Below are 8,014 nucleotides of genomic sequence, written 5' to 3' on the forward strand. Positions count from 1 at the left end.
ACTCAAATGGCCCTTTGTGTGCCTCTAAAAGATGAGGCATTAACCTCACGCGTGGCTAACGCATGATGGATGACTTGGAGTTCTCAATTTACATTTGGCTGGTGCTCAGAACTGAACCGTCAAAAATGCCTGGGTATCTGCCGGACAGGGCCCGGCTTGTTCAGACTTGTTTTTGATGGAGGGGTGGATCCTAGGGCTTTAGCTCCATCCAGGTTTGATAAGCTAACCATAGCTGGACTGTTCCAAAGGCCGACTCCAGAGTTCCTCTCAGGGCAGCTGAATTGGGTCCTGAATCAGTAGCCTCTATTATCGTCTTGTTTATATTTGGCATCTTTACCGACTTCCGGGTCTTCTCTGACATCTATCCATTTGTTACAAGGCGTGGCCCTGCCCAAGGCTGGGGCATCAGGAGCAGAGGTGGTGTGCCTACGTTGCTTCTACCCAGCTCCACAAAGTCGCCTGCTTGTGCTGCTGCCTTCTCAGTAAGACCCTGTGCAAGTGCTTCTAGATTCATCAGGGCTCTGGACTGTCTCCTCAGGCCAAAGGGAGTCTGTACCCCTGTCTCTCACATATAATACCAGATACAGTGGTACATAGTAGGTGCTCAATAAAGTGTAACTCCTATTAGTTAATCCAACAAATATTATTGAATATGTAATATATTACAGGCACAGTGCTAGGTGTCAAGGATAATGCATCGAGCAAGAAAGACAATGCTCCTACTCTCTAGGAGCTTCAAGCGGTGGGGGTTGGTGAGGAGGAAACAAACAAGATAGTTACAGATGGTGATAAGTGCTTTGAAAAATAAAATTATTTCTGTGCTTATATTTATATTAGTGTAAAAAACCTATTCAAGCCCTCTCCGCCCCTTTATCTATGTATTAGCATCCATTTTCAAGTTAAAGAGAGTTTAACAATTGCATTAAATATGAGTTTGAAAAAGCATTAAACTACTGGCTCTTAAAGTGATGTGGAGGAGATGGGGGGAGAGAGGCGGGGGGAGAGAGAATGAGAATATGAATGTGGGGTGTTGATGGGAAAAAAATCTTGACACTGTGCCATAGTTCCCAAATGCCATTTTGTGAATCATTGTCTAGTGGGCTTCAGAATCACCTGGGGAGCCTTAAAAGATGCAAACTCCCAACTCCCATCCTTAAATATTTGACGTCTGGAGGTCCAGAATGTTTTGTAAGTTCCCTGGTAATTCTGATGGGCTATCAGACATGATAAGCACCGCTTGTCAGCCAGCCTCTGAATTCCACGGAGGCTGTTGATCACTGAGGCTGAGACTGCAGGGCAGTGCCTGTTATTCTACTGGTCGCCTTATGTTTAGTTTTTTAGTTTCTAGGATATTTGTCCTAGCTGGCCCTCCAGGCACTTAGAACCTAGCAGGTGATACAAATGAAAATGATGTGGGAATATAAAGCAGGAACAACTAACTTAGCCTGATTTTCAGAGAAAACTTTCGGGAGGGGAAGAATTCTGGATAAGTTAGAATTTGATTCAGCTGCATGTGACAGAAAACACAAAATTGGTTTAAACCAGATAGAAATTAATTTTTCTCATATAAAGGCCTTAAGGAAACTAACCCATGCTGGTATTATGCTTTAGTTTCCTTTCTGGTTTTCTACCACCCTAGGTATGGGCTTATGTGGTTCAAGAAGGTTGCTCAGATTCCGGCCCTCACTCCCATATTCCTACCAGCTGGAAGGACAAAAGAGTGAAGGAAACAATTTCTCCCATAAAGGCCATTTTCTGGAAGTTGCACATGAATCTTCCCTTGACATCTTATAGTCTGGAACATAGGTACTTGGCCACACCTTGCTTCAAATGAAGCACAGCTAAAAATATAGGGTTCTATCACTGAAAACAGAAAAGGAAAGCAGCCATTGGGAGACTGTGGCAGAGTCTAAGCTGAGATATGAAGAATGAGCAGCAATAGGCAAGGGAAGTTACAAAGCAAAGACTGTCCAGAAAGTGGACAGTCCCTTCCTGCTGAAGAGACTTTTCTTCCCACATGCTCAATTCCTCATTCTTCATATTGTGACCCAAAGTTCCATCTAGAATGGGCCTGCCTTCCTAGCCAATCAGTGCTCAGATCCAAAATGACCTCTCAAATGACATCAAAACTCATCATGTCTTGCCCTAGCTGATTTGGCTCAGTGGATAGAACGTCAGCCTGTGGACTAAAGGGTCCCAGATTCGATTCTGGTCAATGGCACATGCCTAGGTTACTTGATCCCCAGTAAGGGTTGTGCAGGAAGCAACCAATCAATGATTCTCTCTCATCATAGATGTTTCTATCTCTTTTTCCCTCTCCCTTCCTCTTTGAAAAAAAAAAAAAAAAAAAAAACAAAACCACACTCATTATGTCTCTCTCTTTCCTGGTTTATAAAATAAAATATCACTAAAAGGTGCCACTTTGATTTTTTTCTTTTAGTCTCCCAAGTGAACATGAAACTGATAAAAGCACCCTTGGTATTCACAGTTAACATATCTCCAGTTCTCCTACAGATCCCGTACATCCTGTACCATAACCCATGCCTTTGTAATAGGCTGACACAAATTCAGCTAAACTCTGCCTTTTTGAATGAAGCATGGCAATTTAAAACTCTATATCTGGATAGCACAATCTGTGTAAGCCAGCCCTCTGGATGACTTTACACTCATTTTAGTCATTGAATAAAGTGACTAGCTTATCTCAGTTTACCCGGGAGTTTCCCTGTTTCAGCACTGAAAAGTCCCATGTCTCTAGACACCCTGCCCCTCAGTACTGGGCAAACTGGGGCAGCCTAGGACTTATGTAATAACATATAGCCTAGAAGAAAAGACATTCTCTAGAAACGGTTGTTCGCCTCCCAGACAGTGTCTCAGGGAACACAGGCAAACACTTAGCTTTTTAAAGATCTTCCTTTGAAAAAGAACATATATAAGACGCTGTTCATTATTTTTAGAAAACATTTCCCTGAAGTGGTTTCAGATAAGGGTCAGAGACACCAAGGTGTAGCAAATAGCACTCTCCGTCTTCCCGTGTTTCCTACAAGCTTTCTCACTTAGTGAGTTTACCAAGATTTGTGTGGGTTTCAACATCAGAAAGGAGACATGTAGGTTTGGACCAGGCAATTAGAAAGGAGAACCTAGAAATAAAGATTAAATCCGCCTAGAAGATATGGATTTTTTCATCAAGTACAATTGGATAGAAAGTAACTCCCTTCTACATTTAATTTTAGTTTTGTTGTAAAGCCTTTGGAATTTTTCTAAAATCCTGAAAAGATGATTCAGAAAGCTAAAAAAGGATGTGCCTCAACAGTCTGTTCCAAAAAGTAGAACAAAAGTTTTCAGAATTACCCTGCCCACATTAAAATTATACTTCTTTAAAATATTGTAATTCAAATTCCCCAGAATTCCATTTCAAAATCAGTTCAACTTTCAAAATTAGCTTAGATTTTTTTACTCAGGAGTAATTGTACTGACAGCTGGTTTACACTGTGAAAAATATGCTTGCTTGGGAACTTAGCACATTTGCCCACTTGAAATCCGGGGTGCAATATCAACTTTCATGAAAAAGTCAATTTAGTAAACAATGATCATTTACAACTATTCGTTTCAGCTCTGCATTTTTTTCACACCATCAGATGGTTAGTGCAGAAAACATATTTGGCCACCAGCTTCTCTCAGTAAAAGATTTTTAAAATATATATATTTCATTTATTTTTTGAGAGGGATAGAGAGTTAGAAACATCAATGAGAGAGAAACATCCATCAGCTGCCTCCTGCACACTCCCTACTGGGTATGTGCCTGCAACTAAGGTACATGTTCTTGACCGGAATCGAACCTGGGACTCCTGAGTCCACAGGCTGATGCTTTATTCACTGAGCCAAACCGGTTAGGGCTCTCAGTAAAAGATTTAAGAAGATCAGTACATAAAATCATGTGTGAAGTTAACAGCTAAAAAGCAAAGCCACCAGATCTAATAGTAATCAGTATTTGCCAAAGTGGACTCGTGAGATGTTAGTAGACATTATGTGCAAAGAAAAAAAGGGTCTCAAGCTAAATAAGTTTGGGGAGTGCTGTGATATGCAGAGTTCGCCATGTTTCTCTAGCATGACACTTTTGAGAACCTTCAGAGAGATAACTGACACTGTTCCGGATGGGCCTGGCATGTGTTTCCCGAGCTTATTTGGCCAAATATTGTCAGAATACCTAAAAAGATTTGGTTCCAACTAATACACTTAGAGAAACACTGCTCTCTCCTTTAAATTTGATAAGCCAGCTACTCTATGGAAAAGTTGGGACTGAATTTATTTCCAGTCTATTGGCATTGAAAACAGTTTTTATTTGCAAATAGCCAGAGCACAGATTAGTTTGACATTCTAAACATATTGACATTTAAACACACATTTAAAGAAGGCTATTCTTATTACAAACATCATTAGCTTCCAATTAATAATAAGAACAAACAAGGCAGATCTTGAAGATGGTGGCATAGATAAACTCCTGTACTTGCCGCCTTCCACAATCAGATCAAAATTACAACTACAATACACAACAGCCATCATCCAGACCACTAGTAAGCTGGCTGAAGGGAAGTCCTACAACTAGAGAAGTAAAGAGAGCCCACTGAGACTGGTAGGAGGTGCAGAGGTGCAGAACGGGCTGGTCTGGCACCCATGTGCACTGCTGTTTTAATCAGGATGGAGATCATTTCCGCAGAGGTGGCCCAGAGGAGCAAAAGGTCCCAGACCCACACCAGACCCCCAGCCCAGGGTCCCAGAGCTGGGAAAAGAAGTAAGAACTATGGGCTGTAAAAACCAGTGCAGATTGGGACTCAGTGACACAGAGGCTGCTGGAGACCCAGCTGTTCCTCTTAAAAGGCCGGCACCAGGAACTGAACTTACAAGGTCCTGCTTCCTCTGATCTCCAACAACAGGGTGAGGCTCTGGGAGATACAGACACATACGAAGAGGAACTGCATTATTTGGCATCAGGGCAGGAACGTGGGGGCGATTTTCTCCCAGACAGAGGAGCTCACAGGGAAAATTATTCCTGTGCTGAGACCTCACAGCTTACTGGCAGCCATTTCTGTTTGCTCTGCCCTGGTGATTCCCTAAGACCCTGCCTCATCCAATTTACAACCCCAACCAAGCTGGGTGCACAGGCTTTTGCAAATTAATGACCTGTCCTTGATCAGGCTTAAATCTCTCAAACAAGCTGCAGCTGGGTCAGGGAGCTCCAAACCTAACAATAAAAGGCCCAAGACTTGGCACCAGCACCAGCCTGCTTTGCTTCATAGCTGGGCCTCATCTGGACACTTCCAAACCTGATACAAAGAGGAGGAATCTGCATATCTTTCTGTCACTCCTGCTGGGTGGTTACAGGCAGTGGCTGACTTTGCACCTCCCTGGAGACCCAAGAGCCAGTGTACCCAGTGGTCAGTGTCAGACCATACCAGATTACAACTCTACACATCCATAAGTGACACACTCAAGGGGCAGACTCAGTGAGCACAAAAGCCCCACTGAAGCAAGTCCTGCTCCATAAGGATGTCTCCTGCACAGCAGCTCTCCCACTGTAGTGGCAGCTGGTCCTCACAGCCAATTGGCCTGGAAGTCAATTCCTCCCAGTAACACCAACAGCAATCAAGTCTCAACTACAACAAGACTGTGCTCACAGCTCACAAAGGGGTGCACCTAGAGTGCCCAGCTCAGGTGACTGGGGAGGCTGAGCCACTGGGCCATACAGAACACCTACTTACACAAGGCTAACCTACCAACTCAAGGAGACATAGCAGCTCTACCAATACATAGAAACAAACACAGTTTTAAGGTTATAAGTTTACTCAAGAATCTTCTAGAAACCTCCAAAAAATGGAGAAGGACCAGTCATAAATTAAGCATACACTGACTGAAATAAAGAATAATATACAGGGATTGAACAGTAAAGGATTCTGAGAATCAAATCAACGACTGAAATATGAGGAAGCAAAAAACACCCAACCAGAAGAGCAAAAAGAAAAAAAGAATCCAAAAATGTGAAGATAGTGTAAGGACCCTCTGGGACAACTGCAAGTGTACTAACATTCACATTATGGGGATGCCAGAAGAAGAGAGAGAGCAACATATTGAAAACCTATTTGAAGAAATAATGACAGAAACTTCCCCTACCTGGTGAAAGAAATGGACTTACAAGTCCAGGAAGCACAGAGAGTCCCAAACAAGAGGAACCCAAAGAGGGCCACATCAAGACACAACATAATTTAAATGCCAAGGGCTAAAGACAAAGAGAGAATCTTAAAAGCAGCATGAGAAAAGCAGTTAGTTACCTACAAGGGAATGCCCATACAACTGTCAGCTGATTTCTCAACAGAAACTATGCAGGCCAGAAGGGAGTGGCAAGAAATATTCAAAGCGATGAATAGCAAGGACCTACAACCAAGATTACTCTAACCAGCAAACCTATTATTTAGAATTGAAGGTCACATAAAGAGCTTCACAGACAAGAAAAAGCTAAAGGAGTTCATCACCACCAAAACAGTATTATATGAAATGTTGTTGAAGGGTATTCTTTAAGAAGAGGAAGAAGAAGAAAAAGATAAAAAATATGAACAACAAAATGACAACAAATACATACCTATCTACAGTTGAATCTAAAAATCAAAATAAACAAGAAATCTAATGAACAGAATAAACTGGTGAATAAAATGGAATCAGAGGCATGGAAATGGAAGAGACTGATGATTCTCAGAGGGAAGGGGGGTGGGGAGGTGGGAAGAGGTTAAACAAAGATCTTATATGCATATATGCATTACCTATGGACACAGGCAATAGGATGGCGAAGGCCTGGGGTGGGGTGGGAACCGGGTAGAGGGGGGCAATGGGGAGAAAAAAGAGGGACATCTGTAATAATCTCAACAATAAAGATTTTTTAAAATAATAATAAAAAAAGAATTTAAAAAAAGAACAAACAAGGCAATGAGACCTATTAGAACGTGATTGTGGCTTTAAGGTTAGAGAATTTCACTTTGATGATTTGGAGAGGCAGATGAATTAGTGCCAACGGGGCAGGGCTTTGTTTAGACTTCTGATCTCTAGTCAGAACCAACAGTGGTTTGAGGAACTATAGATGGGCAGATATGGGCATTTGTAGTTAGGTTTACTTATTTGCAATGGGGTGCTTTTCAACATCAGAGCTGCCCATATTTCCCAGCCCAAATTATACAGTGGATCTGTAAACAATTGAAACTTCTGATTTCTGATCCCAGCAATGAGGAAGAGGAGGAAGAAGACTAAAGAATTGCCAAGCCGTAACAGCCATTAAAAAGAAAGCCAGGTTTGGAATTGGTGGCGCAGGGCTAGCCTGAAGACAAGTAGTTAGGAAACACTGAACCATGCTCTACATCATTCCTTATACAGGGATGCCCCTAACCAAATTGTTTTAAGAATACGTCTGTGATCAAAAGCCAATTTAGTCACTAAAGTGCTTGCTATTAAAATGAGATGGGGTCAAATTGTTGAATACACTTTTCCTTTATGGTGTAGACATCAAGTGTGAAGACAAACGTTGCTTTAGTTCTGATGTGAAATTACATTTGCTCTCCAACAAAATATTCAAGTTTGCTCTTTAACCACATTGAAATGACACTGCACAGAGTAATTTAAGAATATAAGATATAAAAATAAAATTTTTATTGGGAAGAGGAAATCTTACGTACAATTAAGTATAGGGCTGATGAAATGTATTACAATAATGAACAAATACTACAGATTTTGCAAGGAAGAAGTTAAAAGCTTAGAACAGGTTTCCATACACAATTTCCAAGCAGGTTTAAGTAACAAGATCCCAATTTGCATGTTGCACAGATCATTGAGGGAAAAGCTATTGCTTTATGTTTATTTCTGGTCATCAATTCACTGTGTCGTGTAGATAACCCCATCTCTGGTGATCCTGATCTTCTTCTAAAAAGGTTCTCTCCATCCATAAGTGGGCACTTACCAAGAAGTCACATTGCAAGTA

The sequence above is a fragment of the Eptesicus fuscus genome, chromosome 6 (assembly GCF_027574615.1).
Source record: "Eptesicus fuscus isolate TK198812 chromosome 6, DD_ASM_mEF_20220401, whole genome shotgun sequence".
Lineage (NCBI taxonomy): Eukaryota > Metazoa > Chordata > Mammalia > Chiroptera > Vespertilionidae > Eptesicus > Eptesicus fuscus.